Genomic DNA, 24586 nt, shown 5'->3' with positions numbered 1-24586 from the left:
CGCAAGACAGCGATTTTCGTGGAACGAATTAACATCGTCTTGTGAGGCACCACTGTATTATTTTTCAGAAAATAATATTCCAAGCTCTTGCTAGATTTACACCATTGTTTGGCTTTGTTTTGGATTTATATCTTCATTATTTTACTGGCTGCAATCCTACTGATGTTTGCATAAGATATGCATAACGTAGAGCAGCTAATTGCAGCTCACTGACATGGTGTTTGGCTAAATTGTGATTGTGCAGTTGGACGTGTGACCAGGCATGCAACCAAGATACTCATCAGCACTTTGTCAGTTAGTCAAAATTAGCCATGATAAATTAAACAAACATGAAAGCCAATATGATCCTGTACAACACATAGAGGACCTATTTCATAGACAGTTTTAAATATAAAAATAAGCACTGTCCCCATTTTCTTTGTATAATCAATCTTTCCTTCCATCCCCAGCTGTGGTTCACTGCCACAAGAGATGTCATTTTACAGATAATACTTTTAAGAGAAAATAGCTATTTTGTTAAGAATATTTTGGGGGGCAGAGTGAGAGACAGAATTAAATCTTGCCTCCCATGCTAACATTTCAGTTTGGATTGGCGTGCTAAATTACTGCTATATCAAAAGGGGATGGGAGTTCAGAGAGAGACCTTTGAATACAGCATGGGATAGAAATGTTAGTAAATCATGAAATAAATAAGAGATGGCTCTGCAAAGTCTTAATTTCCTTCCTTGGACTTTAAGGAGGAAAAAAAAGAGCTTTCACTTTACTCACACCACCCCTGGCTTAAGAATTATCACACCCTCTCCTTATGATCTGATACATGTCTGTTCCCGGACTCTTCATCTGCTTCCTTTCATGCTCAGAAAGCCACCTCAAGGCTGCCATCCTAAATACCAATCTGTTGCAAGGAAACTTTGCCAAAGGGCAGGAGGGGACAGCACTCAGCTGCATATTTAGAACAAGGCTGCATTCTGACCTGCTGCGAGAACCACAAGGACGCTAGCACTCCATAAAACGTCCTTTATTTCTTTGTGCTGCTGTGAAGTTGCACTTAAATATGTTTGTTAATGATGCCAAACTGTTATTTATAGGAAGAAACATCTTGGCTCCTTTTTCGTGATGGACATCTGTATAAACTAAAATAGGAATCCATTATTTAGAGCCTTTAAAGGATGTGCGCTGCTCTACCTTGGCATCCCTGGGCGCTATTTGTCAGTGCTTACCAGCTGCAGCTTGGCACTGTGGATATTTCCTAGCTTGACACAGGGAGAGCTGGTACAAGAGCACTGTAGGGGTACATCTGAAATTTTCCAGCCATGCTAGGGGAAGAAGAATGAACATAAAGCCCATGTATCTCAAGGCGAGGCAAGGTGTTGCAGGTGCATCTCAGTAGCTTGCAGACTGGTGCTGCATTCGGCCAGGAAACATTCAAGCAGCAAAAATACAGCACTGTTTCTACAGGTTGGGCCATAAGCATGTGGGTGGGGGTAGGGGGCACATGTATGAGATGCAAAGGCTGCCAATTTTTTCTGCACCTTCATCACGTCTGATTTCTTTTCATACTAACATTACTTTTCTGGTGGATCCCAATTTTCCGATGCATACATTATATCCTGTGTATTTGATACCGAATGTGGTAGATAGAGTGATGAACTGGAACTCATAAGGGCTGGGTTCAAATCCCTGCTCAGCCATGGAAGTTGGCTGGCAGCGTGGGACTGGTAAACCCACTCCTTAAATATTTCACTTACCTTGAAAGCACTATTAGGTTTGCTATAATCAGTTCTGACTTGACAGCACATAACATAACACATGATCTATTGGAGCAATTTGGCACTTTCCATATAATCCTTTATAAGAACATTTCACAAATAGTGTGGGTGGTTGCAAGCATTGAGCTGACAGCCTTTGGGATTACAGATTTGTGTTTAGGAAAGGAAATAGCAAGGAAGACAATCTGTTCTAGTTGCCCAGTTGACTGAGTTTGTTTTGGGGTTTTCGGAGGGATGATCATTTTAGCCACAAGAACAAGCCAAAAACAAAAGTATTGAGGCAGCTTTAAGACAAACCAATTTAACTCAGTATCAGCTGTCATAGAATACAATCCACTTCATCAGACATTGTCACGTGTCTGTTTTTTCCTTTCATTTTTGCTGATTCCTGATAATTCAGGGAATTTTCTCTTGAGGTTGGAGGAATAAAGTATAATGAAAGCCTATAACCCGCAGTCAAATATACAGGAATACGCAGCAAGGAGAGAAGCATGCTGTGGCCCCACCTGTTTTGTCTCATCTTTCTGCGTTTCGCATGTTGATTGGGAAGGTTTGAAGAAAGGGTGTCATTATGTTTGGCCGAACATGCTCACACTTTTCTATATACTAAAGAACTATACAATCAAATCCCAGTTGACCTTGTTCAGCTAGATACAGAACAATTTCTCCTCTGACTTTCTCCGTCAGCCTGGGGAGGTTGGAGGCATAAACATAGGGGTTTGAGTGTTCCATCTCCCCTCTCCTCTTGGTATTTCCAATACCCAAATAAATCACGTTTCATTATCTGCATTAACACAAAGAACCTTTACATGCAGGGTTTTTTATTAAAATGTAAGGTACAGCTAAGGTATCTTCAATATGTGCCTCAAAATAGATTATGTAAGTGTTATTACAAACATGTTGTTGCACCATAAGAGGTACACTTCTGAGAGAACCAGGATTGGCTACCAAAACCTACTGAGTGTACTTTCCATAACATAAATCTCACCTAGAGAGACTTTTGTGCCCCTGTACGTGCCTGGTTGTGCACTGAACAGTCTTTTTCCTCATTGGCCAGATAATGCAAGCCTTAAATTGCAGCCAACAATGACAAAGAGAAATGAAAGAATCCTGACTTTCTGGGGCTTTTTAAAGGTTTCTTTGTTTGGACTGCCTTATCTTGTATCTGTAGCTGAGTTCAGGTAATAAGGGCCTCTTAAATTGGAAGCTTTAATCTACTAAAACAACAGGGAAAAAAACCCAATCAATCAGGGAATATCATTTCCAAAGGGTTTCTGAAATACGTTAGAACCATTTCTTGAAAAAGGGCTGATTCTTTAAAAGAAACTGGGTTTTAGGAATACACGTGAACAGAAACCCCTGTATGTCCTGCACTTGTTAGGAACCAAGTGGCATAATATACGTAGCTCACTAATTTCTTGGAACTGATGCGGTTTCAAAGAGAATAAATAATCTCCTAATTATAAGTGTCCAATAGGAATATTCTGAGCCTTCTGCTAGGAATATTTCATAGGTCACTTCCTAACAACACCTCATTATAGCATTCAATTAATTTCAAACAATGCTTGAATTGTAGAATTGCTATTTTAGAAGTCTGAACTTGTCCTGTAAGTGAGATCAGAAAAATATCATTTTCTGTTGGTTTATATCATACAAAAGTGTCTTTTTCACTGTCTCCCAGAGCTGGATTGCACGGTACCAAGCCACATCCCTTGATGTTACAAATCAAATTAGAGAGTTATTTTATCTTCATCCTACCTAGGCATTATTGCCTGAATCTATGGAGGCAAAAGTAGGATCCATCATGCTAGTACTGTCCTCAACAACTCCACAGCACTCCAGCATTGACTGGTGGGGAAAAAATGTGGGTTTTTTAAATATATATTTGCTAAATTTATTTAGCATCAGAAATGGTAACTTTCCATTATCCGGATTCTTCAGGTGCATTTGGGATTATTCTGGCTTTGCTCAGTACAATGTGTTTAGACTCTCCTTCAGACCTTCCTAATCAGAAAGATTGAGGTGGTTCTAGTGGACCCAGACAATGTGAGTAGATCAAGTGCATCTAGTACAAGCAGCTCCACTCATTCCTCCATGGATTCAGACAATAATGCTCAATAAGAACAGATAATAGCACAATAATCAAGCAAAGTATCAGCTCCATTTTGTTCCCTCTGCAGCATGTTAGGGAGGTTTGACCAAGGTGGCATTATCATTTTGTAAGATGCTGAAGATACCAACTGCTGTTGATCTCAGAGGAATTATTTCAGATGACTTCATGTAAAACTGATGCTCTGGTGGCACTGTCATCTGTTTTTGCTTAGCTGCTATACCTCATATCAAGAATAACTTGTGAAATGGATGTAAGATGGCAATATGCACAAGATAGAAATGGTTGCTTTGGATTATTTTCCGATGAACCCCTTTGTAGAAAACTAAAAATCATTGAGAAGAATCAAACAAACAAAATACCTGAACTATATCAATTGGTACATTTTTACCGGTCTTTTCCAAGAGCTTTGGAAAAGTTCCTTTTCACCTACAATTCCCCCACACTGGCTGGATGATTGCGGAAGTGACAATCCACCAATGTAACTTTTCGAAGCTCTGCCTTTCTTTTTGACTCTCAATAACAAAGCAGAATCACACACAAAAGCAACTTCACTCTCCTCTCAGTATTCACCACTTCTATTTCCCAGAGGACCCTGATCACATTTAACCCGGCCCTGCCCTTCTGTACCCTTAAGTGATAAGGCATTCTAGCTCTGCTACAGTGTGGATTGTAAAATGCTCTCTCAGACTCAACATGTCTTTTCTCCCCCCCCCCAAAAAAAGGGGGTCATGTGTAAAGAAGCGCTTCCCTCACATTCCCCAAATGATCATTCTCCCGACTCAAGGCGCACCTGTGCCAGGCAGTTGGCTCCAGCTAGCGCTTGTAATTCTCTGCAACCTTTCAACATGCCTCTTGACAGAAAAATTACCAACTTTAATGCACTTGTGACTTAGCCAGTTAATTTGCACCTGTATCTAATTTCAGACTTGCTGAAATAACAGGGCAATTCTGTAATCAAAATATTGGGAACAATTGTCGGAGCTGCCACTCAGCGGCAGCTGAGAAAGAAAGAAAGAAAGAAAGAAAGAAAGAAAGAAAGAAAGAAAGAAAGAAAGAAAGAAAGAAAGAAAGAAAGAAAGAAAGAAAGAAAGAAAGAAAGAAAGAAAGAAAGACAGACAGACAGACAGACAGACAGACAGACAGACAGACAGACAGACAGACAGACAGACAGACTTTATTTTATACAGGGAGGTGCAGGGAAGGTTTTTGAAGTTGGAAAAATAGATGATTCTACTGGGTGAGAATAAAAGACAGCCATTTATTAAAGCTGCTCATGTGCAGTGTTCTGCCTTTCTCCTCCTGTGTGTGGATCTATTAAAAGCAGTGCTCATTAAGGCACAGAAGCAGCCCTGGCACCATCCGTGCTAGACTGCAGCTTAGGCAGCATTAGAAGCAAAACCAAACAAGGGTGTTGTTGTTTTCGTTTTTGTTGCTGTCATAAAGCATCTCTGGGGACTGAGGTGGTTTGTCCTAACCCCCCGCCTCTGGCAAAATAGACAAAGAAGAAGAATGAATTTTTCCCCCAAGCAGATATTGGATCTTTGAGGGAAGGTACAGAGCCCCTGAGGGATGACATTTTAAAGATCTCAGGAGCTGGCCAGTCCCTCAACTTTACTGCTTCTGAAGTAACTCCATATAACTGAACTCAAGGTGGTGTTCCTCTGAAAACTTTCATTCAGTCTGTGAGATTATCTACAACCTGGTCCAAAATTTAGGAATATTAATTTATCAAACTATGTCTCACAGACTCCTCTGGCTATTACCATGATGAACAGGGGATTCTGGGTGTTGTAGTCTAAAAAAGTAACTATTCTAAACTCTGGTTTTGTCCTACTCTTGTTCCAAACCTGCCCACAGTTACTTTGACTGAGAAGAGGTGGCAGATTCTGAGACTTCTGCTTGGTTGAATGGTAGGTGGCCTCTTAACACCCATTTTGTCTTGAAAGAAGAAACACATCACCTTTTGCATGGAGTACCGATTTAGAAATGGTGCCTTATGTAATGTTTTAGCTGAGAGAAGAGGGAGCAGCTTATATGGGCAAGGTGGCTGTTTCGAATTCCCCAAAATTCACCAGGGGGCCTCTGGCCACACTTGCCACTGCTGGCAATACATCTACTTTCTTTATGCCTACAAGATGACTGTAGAAAGTGCCAGTTCTTCTCCTGCCTCCAGAAGAAGAGTACTTTTGGAAGCAAGGAAGATTCTTAATTGAAGCAAGTGCCCCCTACACATTTCATTTAAAAGAAAGAATCAGGAGTCTCCTGGTGCAGTGGTTAATCTTCATTACTGCAACCAAAACTCTGTTCAAGACCTGGGTTCAATCCCAGGCTAGCTCAGCCTTCCATCTTTTCAAGGTTGGTGAACTGAGTACCCAGCTCACTTCTGGGGGCAATGTGTAGCCTGCATAATTAAATTGTAAAACACACAGTGAATGCTTTAAGCTTTGCTTTCCGTGTATTTTGCTGCCACTGTGATAGCTGTAAAGCTGGTCATAGTGGTAGGGAAAAGGGCAACGGCTGGGATGTGTGCCTTCCTGATCTACATAGAACTGTTCCTTCACCAAAGTTACTCTGCTCTCTCAGGCAGCCGTCTTATAAACTAGTCTGTAAGAACCTAGATGAGCAGTCCTCCTATTACTCAGTATGGGGTTGCCACCTCTGCCAACTGATACAGAAAAGTGTAGCAAATTGCTAGTTTTTTATTGTTGCACTTTTACTACCAGGGAAGGGGAGACGGCTTTGTAGACTTTTCTGGCACACATGACAAAACAATATGACCAATCTGTGTACTGTGCATCAGGATACAGTGTGCATCATTTGCTTCTCTAACTCAGGCACTAACATGTCTTGGATTTACTTCCATGAGTTCTGAAACAGGTAGACGACAAGATGTTGTTCTGTCTGCTGTTTTAGCATCAGTGGGACAGAAAAGATCTATCTGTAGTTCTTAGGCTTCAGCACTTTCTGCTTTATTAAAGGACAGGCAATCCCATTCCAAGCCAAAATTGCGTGAGCAGTAGTAAGCTTGGAATAGGCAGAAATCTCTTGTTCTGCCACTACTGCCCTAGTTGGGCCAGGAGAACAAATGTGCACAAGTTCAGGAAAAGTGGTGCAGATAAAAATAAATCCAGACTCCAGGTCTGTGTTTTCTTTCCAAGAATTCCAGACAGCTGTTGAAAATGGATGGAATAGATTGATGACTTAACACATACGTATGACACAAACTCAGTAATAATCAATTCAACTGTTGCAACATTTCCTAGAATTTCTTAAAAATATATATTCATGAATTGCTTGTATGCAAAAGGCCCTTCTGGCCATATAAAATAATTAGAACAATCACATGCAAAGATAAATATCAGAGATTGGGAACAGATCAAAAGTATCCTTAAAATATAACAGAGAACTGAATTAAATTCCAGTTTAAACCACTTATAGGTCAACAAAACAGAAGAGATTTTTCAGTTTGCCCAAAATTAAGTACAGATAGGGCCATCCTGAACCTTTTAAGGATGAAATTCTATAGCTAAGGTGGTGCCACATAAAATTCCCCATGTCATCTTTCCACCAGCCTCACCAGTCTTGGTGTTGAGAACTTCAAAGATCATCTGAAGAAGTAAATTCCAGGAGGTGATGCTCCACAGCAAGGCAGACAGTTTTTTGTCCTCAGGACAAGGCCTGGGCTAAAACAATATCAAAATGGGTGGTCAGAAGCTTACTCCTGATCTGGTAATATTTTTTAATGGGAAGGTCTGCGCCATGATTAAAAGGACTAATGCTGCTTGTGGAGGCCTAAAGGAGTGATGGCCCTATTTTCTATACATCAGTCCATTGGTTGGGGGCTTGGAGGGGCCTTTGGGACTGCCAAAGGAGCTTTTCAGGCTGCAGCCCATATGTTCCATAATTCTTACCCATGTATTAGACTATAGGCACATTAATAAACTTTGGAGGAGGTAGACTTTTCATTGTCCTAGCTCCAAATAGTATAGCTCTTGGATGCAACACATTCAAGCCAAAGAGCAGCTAACACTCTCTAGAAGATAGAATAAGAATTCAGGATTACATTAACAGATCAGAAAACCAGGCCAAACCAGGAAATGATGTAAAGTTCTACATTTAGGCAGGAAATATCAGATAGATAAATACAATAGAAATAGGGGAAAAATCCAGTAGTAGGCTACATCAGCAGAAGTATGCCACACAGATCAAGAGAAGCAATAGTACCAATCCAATCTGCTTTACTAAGACCTTTAGCATGGCCAGTTCTGGCTACCACCATGTAAGAAGATGGAATATGTGTAGAGGACAGCAATCACAGGTCTGGAACCCAAGCCCTATGAAGAGTAAGTGAGGGAGCTGGGTATGGTTAGCTGAGAGAAAAATAAACTGAGAGATGATGTGACAGCCATTTTGCCACACTTGAAAAGCTTCAGCACAATACTAGAGCTGGTTTCTGAAATAGAGGTGAATGAATGGAATCAAATTACAAGACAAGACTTTTTGACTAATCATAAGGAGAAATTCCTAATAATAGAAACTATTCAACAATGGAATGGATTACCTAATAACATGGTGGACCTTCCTTTACTGACAGTTTTTAAACAGAGATTGGATAGCTACCTCTCAGGAATGCTTTAGCTGTGGATTTACTGATTCTGCAGGGAATTGGACTCAGTGACCTTGGGAACCCTTTGAGGATGATGATTCTGTGGTTGAAATCCTGTTGCTTAGTGTAGTCTCACTAGAGTAGGCCTACTGAATCAGTGGGGAGGTGGTAAATCAACTCCTCTGTAAATCCAACTGATTCAAATGGGCCTACTTGGGTTGCAATATACAATGCTAAAGAAAGCCACAATTAGACCCATTTGAATCTATAGATACAGAGGATTTGGCTCACCAAGTTCCCTCTGATTCAATGGGCCAATCTAGTGCAGTTTACTATGCTAAGTAACAGGATTTTAGCCTATATTTAATTAGTCATTTATCAAACCATTCCAACAGATGTAGTTATTAGACTCTCTTTTCATGTAGCATTCCTCAGCTTTCAGGTTTCCCATCTATAGAAAGCTCTGCCAACCATTGAAACTGGGAATTATTTTTTTTCACTTGGGGGGGGGGTTTCTTAAAAATAAAACTTTTTGAGTTTTTACAACCTTGCATGCTGTCTGGAGAAGGTGTGGCTGGGAGGAACTTTTCTGGGCTGGAGTGAGTGTCCAGCACTAACAATAGTTCCCTCCTGCCTCATAATTCAAAGAGAGCCCTGCCTCTCTACTGAGTGCCTTCTCTTGCCATCTCTTAAATCTGTTGAGGTCTGTTGCTGAAAGCAGTTATGTTTGTCAGTTTGCTGTTTGATCTGTTCAATTGTTAAGTAATGAAACCTTTTATTGTTTCTCCTACAAATGTCTTGGAATGAGTTAGTGAGACTGTAAATACCAGTAAATGAGAGAAAGAGTTGGGTTACCCTGGGAACTTGAAGCTATTTTGTTCTTTGAATCCCTGCACTTTGCCTGTTCAGCTAAAGGAATTTAACCAAAAATTCAAAACTCTGCAACAGAAACTGGCACCAAAATGCTCACACTAGTTCAGTCTCCTGGGTTATCAAGGTCAACACAATAAACTTGAGATGCCATGACTTTAATTAGAACGTTCAGCTTTTGCCACCAGCCATGACAAAAGTGGATGTGACTGTTATTCAAGATCAGGCTGATTTTGCTTATTTAAATTCCCAAGCAAGATGTGCTGTTAATGAAGCAGCATAACTATAGCAACTGAAACCTGTCAGGTGTTGTTTGGTTCTTTTGGGGTTTGGATCATGTTTGATACACTAAATTGTCTTCTTTTTTGCCCTTCGGCCCACAACGTCAAATAACAAGGAATCATAGTCCTCTTCCCCATGCCTGCACAGCCTCACACCTCTGCATTTTAGCTGACACTATGTGTGCTTTTTTAAAATTTAAATTGCATTGGCATTTCCATTAAAGATGTGTATATCTGCAGTACATGAACTCAGCACTGGAGAGATAGTGTGCTATTTGTTTTCTTATCTTGAAGAAGATTATTTCTGTTATCATTAGTATGTTGATTATTGTAATTATTGAAAGAGAGAGGGCTGAGAGAAAAGTCATACAAAAGGGAAATGAAGGAATTAAAAGATAATATTAAAAGATAATAATAGTCTCCTTTGTTCTTATTTTTCTCTCTTGACAACCTTCCGCACATACTAAATTTCAGCTTAATGCTGGAGTCAATTCCTGCTTTAACGAACACACCCTGCCAACAGAAATCAGCCTTAATCCTCTGGAGGCCTGCAATTAACTACGATGCAAAGGAGCAACAAGGATTGTTACAACTCCACATGTTTCTTATCACAATCTCAGTCCTGGACTTCACTTTCCAAAGATCTTCTGAAACTATGTAACCTGTATGTACATATGTCAGCAGAAGGACTTGGTGTGTTGCATTCCATTTGGAGATACACCATCTCAAGAAAATCAGCTGCCTTTTTATTAATTTGTTAACAATCCTATATCCTGCCCTTAGGGCGTTCTCTGGCCACTCAAAGCAGCTAACAACAATCAAACCAATACTAAAATACAGGGAAATTAGAAACAGCAACAGCATAATAAAATTGACAGATTGACTGCTTAACTGGGCATTGCACCTGGAAGCTCAGGTGTGGCCTGTAACCAGGAGTCCCTTAGCTCACATTATTTATATGTCATAATGTGAGCAAAGGGACTCCTGGTTACAGGCCACACCTGAGCTTCCAGGTGCAATGCCCAGTTAAGCAGTCCAGAACTGTAAACCAGGTTCTTCAGTGAGAACACTACAATATGCAAAACGTATTACATTCCTGCTCCAGGGCTTCTTGAAGTCTCTTGACTAGGAACATCTCTTTTATCTGGATTAAGAGTGCAGTCCCTACTGGCCAAGATGGACAAGGACCAAATGGACTGACACTAGAGCAACTAAAGCAGACTTGAAACTAAATCCCTCTCAGACTAGGATGGGGGAAGTTGCTCAGGACCCCCCTGCAACACAGCCACATTTTGTGCTGGCTTTTTGGCTGTGTTCCTAGGATGAAGAGGTTTGGATCTGGTATAACTCAGCCCTTTTCTTGCTTCTTCTGTTCAATAACCCACTTTTTGGTTCTTCTGCCAGCAGATCTCAACCAACAGAGCAGATCTGCCAGCAGACTGCTCTATCAGCAGGTCTTTGAGACCGGCTGGTAGAAGAAGGTTTTGTTGGCAGACAGAAAAAGGCTTATGTATAATTCTACACTTTATAGCCGGTGCATCTTTTATCTAGGATTTTGACGTTTGTCTCAATGTATCCCCTATCATTTCAATACGTACCTCATCACACTGAAGTTAACATCAGGAATCCCAACAAATTTAAGAATTCAAGATCAATACTACACAAATGCCATGTTATCACCTTTTGTGCTATATCTATTAGGTTATGCATCAGTGTCTTTGACTCAAGGTATGTGAATCACTCTAGTTTAATTAACAAGTCATCTTACTTTTCATTCCAGGTCATTGGTTATGTCAGCATCTGCCCAGAAATACTGTATGAGCTGACCTGAACAATTTGGTGATTCCAAACATCCTGGGCCATTGGGAGTGCATGCAATCATGAATTAAGATAATAGCCTGCAGTCTAAGTAAAGTTATTGTCTAAGGAGCCAGACTGCCAGCTGTATTGCACAGGAAAAATAAAATGCACAATTCACTGATGCTCCCCAAAACAGACAATGTACGTCCTTTTGAAATAAGGTAAGATGGAAAGTGGGTGTGTAGGTTTTATTTGCATATTTGTGATATGGAGCTTCATGTATGTTTCATATTAATGGGTACAGTTTTGGTAGTAGTAGCAGTAGAAGAAATTACCTAGCTGTCCACTTGGTTTATGGCGGGAAACCAGATTTTCTTTGTGCTTGATCTTGTTGCACAGTTATGCAAAAGGTATAACTTTTGGAAGCAAATTACTGTAAGTTAAAGAATCTCCATAGACATTATCTGTTACATGCTTAGTTGTGCGACTCTGTGTGCAACAGTTAATGGCTTCAGAGATTTCTTAATTTAGAGCAAATTCACATTCCCAAAGGTATGCCATTCGCATAACTGCACAACAGGATTTCAGCCAGGATTTCAATGTGACACATTTGCAAAATCTGCTTCAAATGTTTACGAGGAGATCCACCAACTTTTGTCACAAGAGTTTTGTGCTATTTTTAACATTGCTGTGTAGACATGGGATGAATATAAAGACAAATCAGGATATTCTTTAAATATCCCTGATTCATCAGATATTCTTTGCTTCGTATTCTTGGGGTCCAGAGACCCCAACAAATACGAAGCAATGAATATATCTCTTTTATATTGTCCCTTTGTTCCCTATCTGTTTATGCCTTCGCGGATCAGCTGTTCCCTGGAGGCATAAGCAGAGAGGGGTTTTCCCTTTGGGCGGCTTGCTAAAGCCTGCCCGAAGGGAATCCCACACCCGGGCTTGGGGATGGCTTGGCTCCCCTTTCCTTCTCTTCCTATGCCTGCATGGAATAAGAAGAGGTGGGAAGGGATCACAGAGGGATCAAAGGGATCCCCCAGCCACTGTGGAAGAGGGAAAGAAAAAACACACATACAAAATCCCCCACCAAAAAAGAAAAAAACCTGACGAATGACAAATTGATTCACTGTTCGTCGGGTCACTGGGGAGCCCATTTGTGGTCTATTTTGGTGCTTCATCCTCCTCTCTACTGCTGTGTTTTTATCTGTAACATGTTAAATATGGCCACCTTGGGTCCTGTTTTGGGAGAAAGGTGAAGTAAAAATATTTTAAATAAATTAAGTTAATTTCTGATTATAAATATTATTGTTTTCTGCATGGAACATGCTTTGGTAATTGAGCTTTAAAACAGTTTACAAAATTAAACATGAATTTGGAAAATAAAGCATCAGTTACTGTGACTGTGTCTTTTTCATTTCTTTTTCTGCTTGGAGGCTGTTAGTGGCCTAGTAGTAGTCTGTCTAGTGGTAGGGATCATCATGATGGACAAGATTATCTCCAAGTTGAAGACAGTACACTTTAGAATGCCAGGAAGCTGTGCTGGGGTATGCCATTGCCATCCTGTCTAGTTCAAGGGCTTCTCACAGGCAACTGAATGGTCATAGCGGGAAACAAAGGATGAAGCAGATAAACTTTTGAGGAGGTCCAACCCAATATGTCTTCTCTTCTGATATTATAGTCTTGTAGGAATGAAACAGTATATGATTATAGAGGACTTCTGTGTTGAATTCATAGACTATTAAAGAATTTCAGTGTGGGATCCGGTATATTGTTCTGGGATCTGGAAGGAAATATTCAAAGGAAATATTCAAATAGCAGCTCCAAAAGATGGAAGATTGCTTTTAAAAAGTTATTACTTACAATTATTGCTCAATTATTGCTGTTATTGCTGGAAAAGAGGTTATTTCATATCCAGCACAAATGAGCTTATGGAAAGGGACTGTCAAGCCAGAAATGTAACAAAAATAAAACCAGCGCAACAGACACAATGGTGACAAGTTGCAGATGTTCATAATAAGTAAGAGCAAATAATAAATTGCATGGAAAATAAACAATATTACTAATGGTTTTCAACATAGCTACTGAAGCAATAATACGGAGATTATGAAAGCAATGGCATAATTAAGAAATGAAATGTTTTAAAGTTGACCTGAGCATAAAGTAAATATATGTGAAATAAAGGGAAAGCTATATAAAAATATTAAATGAATGCAAAATCACCTCTTCCCACATCCTCCAGTTCTGCTAGCTTAAAAGCAAAAAACGTATGCATATAATGAAGTGCTCAAAGGTTAAATACTATGTGAGCTATTTAATAGACATAAATCATAACTATCAAAAGAGCACAATCAATAAATGTGGTGAAAAGAATCAGAAAAGCCCCACTGTCAACTAATCTAAGATTATACCATTCTGTTCACCAGAATCCAAGTATTCTTCTCTGCATATGCAACATCCCTGTAACACACACAGTGTCAGATTCTGTCAGTTGCACAAGGGGGTGGGTCCACAGGCAAATTGTTAGCAATGGAGTGATCTCCACCTTGCCTAACTGCAAGCCAAAGAGTACTTACACATGACAGCTCACTCTGCCATTATGAATAGGACTCTGGCTATTCAACTCAACATCTTCAGTTCAACTGTGTACAGGATTACCCTGAACCCAGCACGCATAGAACAATGTTCCCCCAATTTCCCAAAAGTAAGTAATTCAAAGTCTCGGATACAGGAGAAATCTATATCCATGCCAGTGTTTTGGTTTCTTAAACCATTTCAATAAAAGTCCCAAAATCCCAAAATATTTAAAAAGATTACTGAGGCAAAAACTTTTAAAGTGCTAAAGAACCAGTTCTCAAAAGTTGAGGGGGAAATTAAGGAAAATAATTTTAGGCCTATCCTAAAATGTAGTGGTGGAATCACATTTAAAAGTAAAATGGATGCTCTTTCAAAATGGTAAGCATATCCAAACTTTAGAAAATAAAGACACAGTCGGAACTTTAAATAAAAAAATTAACGGGGATCTCTCTAACATGGATGTTACTACTGCCTTCCTCTCCACTTTGATTTTAGTATCTGCAAAATAGATCCATGATATCAAATGCAGGCAATTATCATAAATCTGTCACCTCACCTTTAATTGAATTAATGATCATGGTAAGATTATCATGCTGTGAAAACAATGTGTTAACAGCTCATCAGACCTATGAATGAGAAGACCCAAGTCACCAGGCTTGAATTCAACAACAAGACAGAATGGAATCGAAGAAAAATGTCTGTGTCTCTGACTTGGGCATCTGGTGACATGGAGAATACCCTAGCAAATACTGTAACAGTGTAATATTAAGGAAGGACAATAAAGAAAATATTAAAATGTCAGTTTTTACATATGTTGATATAAAATATTTTAAAATCACTAATTATCTATACTGCTATTGCACAGCAAGCTCAAATCAAAAATGAGTGCTCTTTTCATATTTTTTTACGTGAGGCTTTCCAATGCCAGCTAAAGATGGTATTGTCCTCATCCAGAGTCTTCATCAGATCCAGCCAAAAGAGAAAAGCCCTCTTCAGATCTCTCACCTTGTCTGCCTTCCTATTTCGTCTTTTCAGCTACCTAAAGATAAATTCAGGCTTTTTATAAGGTTCGTACAGCTGCACGAAATTCTCAGCTGAAAAAAAGCAAAATCCATCTGGTGCATCGTGCACCAAAGAGGGTATATTTGTTATGCTTTTCATATGGGCATCTCACCAGTAAGGCTGCCATGTCCCAGTGCTCCAAATCAGGATAGCATTATTTGTATAACTTGCTATTAATAATAAAAATTAATAATAACATGCATTGATGGTTGCTATTTTCTCTTACTGGTATGTTTCATAATTGGCATCATTCATATGTCTGTGATGAAACAGCAGCAGCATAGTATTGATCTGAGACAGCAAATATGGTGCAAGCATTAGAGTGGAGGATTTGGATTTCTCTCCTTTGTTAGAGAACTGGACAAAACAATGACCATATATGTTGCACTCTGTTTCTGCTTTCACAAGGACTAGAGGCTAACTTTCTTTTCTTGAATGGAAGCTGAGAATCTGGACCAGAGGATGGTCCAAATGAGCATGAGGCAGCGTGGCTAGAATCTGTGTAAAATCCATTAGGCATCCTTCAGTCTCGAAAGACTATGGTAGCGTGCTCTGTGTGGAGGACTTGGAACAGCGTCTAGTGTGGCTGAGGAGGCCAATTCGAGAGTGACAATCCCTTCCACACTGAAGACAAATCCAATCTGTCCCCTGTCCAGCTCCCTGGTTTTGCTGCTTTTGTGATTTCCTCTTTGCCTCGGCCTGCTGGGCAAGGGTCGCTTCAAATTGGGAGAGGCCACGATGCAGTGCCTGCCTCCAGGCTGAACGCTCAGATGTCAGGGTTTCCCATCTGTTGAGGTCTATTCCTAAGGCCTTCAGATCTCGCTTGCAGACGTCCTTGTATCGCAGCTGTGGTCTCCCTCTGGGGCGATTTCCCTGCACTAATTCTCCATACAGGAGGTCCTTTGGAATCCGACCATCAGCCATTCTCACGACGTGCCCAAGCCAACGTAGACGTCGCTGTTTCAGCAATGTATTCATGCTGAAAATTCCAGCTCGTTCTAGGACTACTCTGTTTGGGACTTTGTCCTGCCAGGTGATGCCAAAAATCCGTCGGAGGCAACGCATATGGAACGTGTTCAGCTTCCTCTCCTGCCGTGCACAAAGGGTCCAGGACTCGCTGCAGTACAGGAGTGTGCTTAGGACACAGGCTCTATAGACTTGGATCTTTGTATGTGTCGTCAGCTTCTTATTGAGCCATACTCTCTTTGTGAGTCTAGAGAACATGGTGGCTGCTTTGCCAATGCGTTTATCCAGCTCGACATCCAGAGAGAGGGTGTCAGAGATGGTTGAGCCAAGGTACACAAAGTCATGAACAACCTCCAATTCTTGTGTAGAGATGGTAATGGAAGGAGGTGAGTCCACGCCCTGGCCCATGACTTGTGTTTTCTTCAGGCTGATTGTTAGTCCAAAGTCTTGGCAGGCCTTGCTGAAACGATTCATGAGTTGTTGGAGGTCTTCAGCAGAGTGGGCAACGATGGCTGCATCATCTGCGAAGAGGAAGTCCCGCATGCATTTCAGTTGGACTTTGGTCTTCGCTCTCAATCTGGAGAGATTAAAGAGCTTTCCGTCTGATCTAGTCCGGAGATAGACACCCTCGGTTGCAGTTCCAAAGGCATGCTTCAGCATGACAGCAAAAAAGATCCCAAAAAGTGTTGGTGCGAGGACACAGCCCTGTTTCACTCCGCTTCGGATGTCAAAGGGGTCTGATGTTGAGCCGTCAAAAACTACAGTGCCTTTCATTCCCTCATGGAAAGATCTGATGATGTTAAGGAGACGAGGTGGACATCCAATCTTGGGAAGTATTTTAAAAAGGCCATCCCTGCTAACCAGATCAAATGCTTTTGTAAGGTCTATGAAGGCCACTAAGAGCGGCTGTTGTTGTTCCCTGCATTTCTCCTGCAGCTGTCGGAGGGAGAATACCATGTCAGTGGTGGATCTATTAGCTCGAAATCCGCACTGTGATTCTGGATAGACTCTGTCTGCAAGCACCTGGAGCCTCTTCAGAACAACACGGGCAAGCAGCTTCCCTACAACGCTAAGAAGAGAGATGCCACGGTAGTTATTGCAGTCACCCCTGTCTCCTTTGTTCTTGTACAATGTGACAATGTTTGCATCCTTCATGTCCTGTGGTACTCCACCTTCCCTCCAGCAGAGACAAAAGATTTCGTACAGTTCAGTGGTGATGATCTCCTTACAGCATTTCAGCACTTCAGCAGGGATGTTATCCTTTCCAGGTGCCTTGCCGGAGGCGAGGGTGTCCAAGGCCGCTTTTATTTCTGCTAGGGTTGGTTCGCTGTCCAGCTCTTCCAAGACAGGTAGGCACTCAATGTTATTTAATGCTTCTTCGGTTACTACATTCTCTCTGGAATATAGCTCAGAGTAGTGCTGTACCCAGCGTTCCATCTGCTGTGCTCGGTCCTGGATGAGCACACCTGTAGCAGACTTCAAGGGAGCAGATTTCTTCTGTATTGGACCTAAGGCCTGCTTGATACCGTCATACATTCCTTTGATGTTACCTGTGTCCGCTGCTAACTGTATATGAGAGCTGAGCTGGAGCCAATAGTCGTTGGAGCATCTCCTGGCAGCCTGTTGGACTTGGCTGCGAGCAGCTCGAAGAGCTTGCAAGTTGTACTCGCTAGGACAGGCTTTGTATGCTGCTAGTGCTCTTCTCTTAACCTCGATGGCTGGCATTAACTCCTCTGAATGGGCTTCAAACCAGTCAGCCACCTTTTGGGTCTTCTTGCCAAGGGTGGACAAGGCAGTGTTATAGACAGTGTTCTTGAAGTGTTCCCATCGTTCAGGTGCATTTGCAGTAGCCGGACCTGGAAGGGCTTCCTCAAGTGCTTGGGCAAATTCTTTCACTTTTCTTTGATCGCGAGTCTTGCTGATGTCAATACGTGGTCTTCCTTCCTTTTTCGTGTGATATACTCTCTTTGTTCGCAGTTTTACTCTACTACACACCAGGGAGTGATCAGTATCACAATCAGCACTCTGGTAACTGCGTGTGATCGTAATACTAGGAAGGCTGGAACGTCTAGTGAGGATTAGATCGAGCTGATGCCAATGCTTGGATCTTGGATGTCTCCAGGAAACTCTGTGTTGCAGCTTCGTGTTAAAGAATGTGTTGCTGACGCAAAGACCATAATGGCAGCAAAGCTCCAGCAAGCGCTGGCCATTTTCATTCATCTTTCCAATGCCAAAGCGACCTAGACAAGTGGGCCAAGAATTATGATCAGCACCAACTCTAGCGTTAAAGTCTCCAAGAATGAACAGTGCCTCTCTTTCAGGGACTTTTTTGATAGCAGCTGCCAGATCGTCATAGAATTTGTCTTTCACTTCTGGAGTGGATGACAGTGTTGGTGCATATGCACTAATGAGGGTTACTGGTCCTGCTGATGAGTGGAGCTGCAGAGACAGGATTCTTTCACTCCCCACAGTAGGTGGAACAATGCATCTCAGGAGAGTATTTCTGACTGCAAAGCCAACACCATATTCCCTGGTCTCATTCGATGGTTTTCCCTGCCAGAAGAATGAGAAGTTTTTTTCCTTGACAGATCCCGAGTCTGGCAATCTTGTCTCTTGCAGGGCAACAATGTCCATCTGCAGTCTACTCAGTTCCATGTCAATGACAGCTGTCTTGCGCACATCGTCTATTTCTTGCAGGTCATTAGGAAAGCCGTAGTCAGGAAAGCCAGGGGTCATTGTCCGTACATTCCAGGTGCCCAGCTTTAGGGCAGGCGTTTTCTTACGATTGTTGCATGGTGCACAGTTATCGATCTGCTTGTCGGGTTTGACCCTAAACCCCACGCACCCCGTGAAGTTAACAGACCGTGGCGAGGTAGCACCTTACTGGCTGGGGGCTGCCCAGCTTAAGGCGGGCGGTATCTACCTGGTGAGGTGTAATGACCTCTCCCACCGTCAGAAGTAGCCCCTGGCGTCATGCTCTACGCCAATTGAGCAAGGACTTATAACCGGTAACTGCTACTTCCCGTGTTGTTTCAACGCTGTATGCGAAGCTGGAGTGTCCTCTCCAGAGCACGAAGCCTGGGTAAAATAGTATGGAGGATAGGCTGTTACCCAAGCAGCAAATCCCCCCTCTCCACGTCACTGGAATTGTCCAGTGGAAAGGCAAGAGCCAGTACAATTGGTTCCAGTGACGTCGCAGGAGTTGGCGGAATGATATAAACTGCCTCCGGGACTCCGGCTCCGGATTTTGCCTCGAGGTTATCTCCTGAAGCCCTTTCCATAAGTGGATATAGCCACAAGGCAGTGGAGGTTTGAAGTCGGAGTTTTCCTTCTCCTAGATGGGCTGCCTTCCAGGACTGACGAGCCCCACCTACCCGGCCTCCTCTCTAATAGTGTGGAAGTGTTCTATGTTTGTTGTCATTCCAATGTATCAAATTTCGGTAAAGATAGGATTTGAAGATTTAGCACGCCATTTGACACGCTCTCCTGCTCAGCCTCCTTCAAAGCTAAAACTCCACCTTCCCACAGGCCATGCATATCTACCATGTTAAGGACGGAGATGGGATCGTAGATAGAATAGGAGTATTTGACAGTTTCGCGCGCCGTTAGGCGCGCGGTCCTGGGTAGTCCCAATTTAACCATGCGGTGGGGGGTGGGGACAGAGAGAATAAGCCAGAAAAGCCCATAAAGCCAGTACCTCTGCTTCCTTCCTAGACAAAACTTCCTGAGGAAATGGAGGGAGCTCTCCTGGGTAGTCCCAATTTAACCATGCGGTGGGGGGTGGGGACAGAGAGAATAAGCCAGAAAAGCCCATAAAGCCAATGTGACAAACCCAGACCTACTGGGATCTATCACACAGTTACTAAGCTGCCACCAACCATTCCCTATAATAAGTCACACAGACCAGGGATGGATTTTTAAACAACAAAAGAATAAGGTTTATTTTAAATACAAACAGGGTAAATAAAACAATCAGGTGAATAAAATAAAGTAACGTGGCTTATTCTCACACACACAAGCATACAGTTTGGTTCACCTAGAACCTTTAACTTAAAGCACAGACCCTGAACCCATCAGTTCTGGCTAACCAACAGACACCTGAACCTATCAGGTTGGTACTCTGACACACAGTAGTACCCTGTCTGACACACAGACTCCCACAACAGCTTCTTCTTCCCAGCTGCTGCTTCGTCACAACCCAGTGTCTCTCAGCATCTCCACTTCACCACACAGGCATCACATATTTATACAGTACAGCCCCTCCTCCTGATGTCCCGCCTTCCACTCCCCATAGGATGGAACTTTCCCTCCAAACCCATGACAGACAGGTAACATCAGTGCTGTTATGTAACACCTCCCCTCTTTAAAAGTTGTTTTGTAGGGGGAAAGCTAAAAGTGCTTTTCACCAAAAAAACAACCTGCATAAAATACACAACAACATTTATACCTACCATATAATACTTACATATACTTACACTCCAAGTTAAACATAGCAAATAGGCATTTCAAACATTTACCATATGCATTACATCAATTTACCTTTATTAATACAAACCATATTCAAAACCAGGTACATTTAACTTTTTGTTCTCATTATATACATATATAGTCCATGTTCTTTCACCGTCTTCAGTCTTCAGGTCTTCTTGATAAGGCGTCAGCAACACAGTTCACTGACCCTCTGACCACCTTCACTTCAAAGTCATAGTCCTGTAAGTTCAAAGCCCACCTCATAAGTTTGCTATTGTGGGTTTTCATCGTCTTTAACCATTGCAATGGTGAATGGTCAGTACACAGAATAAAATGTCTTCCCCAGATGTAAGGCTTGGCCTTCTGGATCGCGTAGACTATGGCCAAACACTCCTTCTCCACGGTTGCCAAATGTCTCTCACCTTTTTGAAGTTTCCTACTCAGGTAGGACACTGGATGCTGGTCACCATTCTCATCCTCTTGGCACAGAACTGCTCCTACCCCGCTGTTAGACGCATCGGTGTAGATGATGAACTCCCGGTCGAAGTCTGGAGCACGCAGGACAGGATAGTTGATTAACGCCTTCTTCAACCTCTGGAACGCCGCCTCACAGTCGCTGGTCCACGGGATGCTGTCATCAGTCTTCTTCCTCGTCAGATCGGTCAGCGGAGCCGCAATCTCGCCAAACCTCGGGATGAACTTTCTGTAGTAGCCCACCAACCCAAGAAATGATTTGACTTTTTTCTTGGTGTTGGGTCTAGGCCAATCACGAACTGCTTCTATTTTGGCCTCCAGGGGTTTTATCATTCCTCCCCCTACCATGTGACCTAAGTATTGTATTTCTGGGCTACCCAGCTGACACTTGCTGGCCTTTACTGTTAGCCCTGCTGCACTTAACCTCTGCAGCACTAACTCCAGGTGTATCAGGTGATCTTCCCAGGTATTACTGAAGATCCCTATGTCGTCAATGTAGGCCACTGTAAAGTCACTGAGCCCTGCCAAGGTCTGGTCCATCAGCCTTTGGAATGTGGCTGGTGCATTTCTGAGACCAAAGCTCAGGACTCGAAACTCATAGAGACCAAAAGGGCTGCAAAAGGCAGTTTTTTCTTGATCCCTGGGATCAATTCTTAATTGCCAATATCCCTTTACCAGGTCCAATGATGAGATGAACCGACAACCCCCTATGGTTTCAATCAGGTTGTCTAGCCTGGGCATTGGGTAGGCATCAGGAGTGGTTACACGGTTTAATTTCCTGTAATCGACACAAAACCTAATGCTCCCATCAGGCTTGTCCACAAGGACTATCGGAGAGGACCAAGGACTAGAAGAGGGGACGATTATGTTCTCCCTCAGCATTTCGTCCAACTCCTTCCGCACCTTGTCCCTATAGGGTCCCGTTACTCGGTATGGGGATACTGCCTGCGGGGGTGCATCCCCTGTGTGGATCCGATGCATCACTCCCTTCACTATCCCCGGCTTGTTGGAAAACACCTGTTGATATTTTCTAAGCAGCATTTTTAGTTCTTGCTGCTGGTCTTGGGTGAGTGCAGGACTGATCTTTACCTCCTCTGGGTTGTATTTTACTTCCCCTCTACCCTCCCAGAAGGGTAATTCAGCTTCCTCACTCTCAGCTGCTTTTATCGCGAATAAAACCCTCTGTTCCCCTCTGTAGTAGGGTTTTAGGGCATTCACATGAACCACCCTCCTTGCTTGGTTCTCCTCCTGCTCTATTAGGTAGTTCAGGTCTGACATCTTGGAAATGACCCTATATGGTCCTGCCCATTTGAGCTGCAGTTTATTCTCTCTGCAGGGCCTAAGCCAAAGCACTTCCTCCCCTGGGTCAAAGTGCCTCTCTCTAGCTTTGTGGTCATACCATGTTTTCTGTCTGACCTTCTGAGCTTGCAGGTTTTCTGCTGCCAGCTCTAGATTTCTCCTTAGGTCATTCATCAAGGTGTCTATGTATGTCACAACGTCTTGTGGGTCATCCTGGGTGATCTGCTCCCAATTTTGTTTGATCAAATCAAGGGGCCCTTTCACCCTTAAGTGTGCAGCAGACATGTCAGAGTGACCCCTTTGTAAGATCATGGGGCGATACTTTTCAGGTACCACCAGCTGACTTCTGATCCCATCTCCAACTTTTGAGATATTCCTCAGGGTCTCTCTATATAAAATCCCCTTTTTCTCCAGGAATCTCACTGGGGTTTCAGGTGTTAGCTGGGCGTCAGTCACCTGTTCAAAACACTTTTGGAGAGTGGCGTCTGCCTTTTGCTCCTGTCCAAATCTGCTGTCTGTGGTTAAGGTTTCCACCACAGCTTCTGAACTCCCCCCACCTGCTTCCGTCTCTGGCTCATCATTACCCCCCTGAACTGTCCCTGTGGTGGCTTGTGAGCGTGTAATCACTAGCACCCGTTTCACATGTTCAGCCAGGTCATTTCCCACGAGCACGGCTGCTGGCAGAGTCGATGAAATCGCTATCCGCCAATCTCCCCTCCAGCCTTGAAAGTTGACAGGTACCTCTGCTACTGGCAGAGAGATTATCTGCCCCTCAATCCCTGCCACCTTCATGCTCTCATTTGGGATTATAAACTCCCTAGGGATGATATCTGGATGGCATAGGGTTACTTGGGAACAAGTGTCCCGCAGCCCCCTATACTGACGGTCAAGTATTCCTACGTCCACCCCTGCTGTCTCAAACAACTGAGAATCTGTTTTTATCAGCAAGCAGCGCTTTACCTCCAGAAGAGGACCATTTTCCTCAGCCTGATCAGCAGAGGCAGCTGTCCCAGACTGAGTAGCCATGGCAACAGGCTCCCTCTGTGACACTGAGCCTTGCTCTTTCTGGACACAGAACACAGCTTTTGGCTTGGTCCCACTAGAATTCTGAGGCACCATTCCTTTTAGCTGCTTTAATTTTTCACACTCTGAGATTAGATGACCCTTTCCCTGACAGAAATAACATTTTCTAGTGTATTTGGATTCTCTCTCCTCTTGTTTCGGTTTTCCCTCCAAATTCTGAGGGCTTGGTTTCATGCCTGAGGGCTTCCCTTCACCATGGGCCCCTCCCCCTTGCTGGCTTTTCCCTGGTCCCTGAGAGTACTTGCTGTAGGTTTCTTTGGGTTTACCTACAGATTTCCCCTCACCCAAGGGCTTTCTTATTTGGGAGATAAAATCCGCGATTTCTGCGGCTGCTGCCACAGATTTCGGTTTCCTTTCCCTCACCTGGAATTTCAATTCCCCCTGCAGGACTGAATAGAACTGTTCCAGGGCTATCAAGTCTTTAAGCTGCTCATAGGTCTCTATTCCCTCCTGCGATAGCCATTTCTCAAGCAGCCTCACCAATTGGGCCCCCACTTGGGTAAAAGTCTGTTCTGGTTTCTTGGTGAGGGACCTGAATCTTTGTCTCAGCTGCTCTGCATTTATCCCATGTCTGGCAAACACCAGTTTTTTAAACTCTGCAAAATCTTTCATCAATTCCTCAGGCATCTCGGCATAAACCTCAGCCAGGCTACCACTGATTAAAGACCGCATGATGGTCATCTTCTCAGTTTCCCTTACTGAGAAGTCCACAAACGCTCTTTCCACTAAGGAAAAGAACACCTCAGGACAATCTCCCTTGTGGTACACAGGGAATTTCTTCAGGTCAGCCTTAGACAATTGGCCTCCCTCAGAATCCCTATTATTATTATTGTTCTGATTCATCAGTTCCAATTTTTTTAATTCAAACGCCATTTTCTCTCTCTGCAATTCCCTCTCCATTTCCATTCTCTCTCTCTCCAATTCAAATTGCCGCTGTTTCTCTCTTTCCCTTTCCTCCATTTTTTCTCTCTCTAATCTTTCCTCCATTTCCCTAACCCTCAGTTCATGCTGTTGGGCTAGGAGTATTTTTCTGAGTTCTGGGTCCTGCTCTCCTGTGCTGTCACCTTGCACTGAGCCAAATTCATCCTCAGAACCTTGGTCAATCTGGGGGTCTTTCACTCCACTCATTTCTGCCATCTGGCTTCGAGTCAAGGGCATAATCCCCCCTCAGAACAGGCTGCTTTAAAAAGTCAAGCCTCAAAATAAA

Source organism: Pogona vitticeps, chromosome 1 (genome assembly GCF_051106095.1).
Source record: "Pogona vitticeps strain Pit_001003342236 chromosome 1, PviZW2.1, whole genome shotgun sequence".
Classification (NCBI taxonomy): domain Eukaryota; kingdom Metazoa; phylum Chordata; class Lepidosauria; order Squamata; family Agamidae; genus Pogona; species Pogona vitticeps.
Note: the sequence above shows the minus strand (reverse complement) of the source record.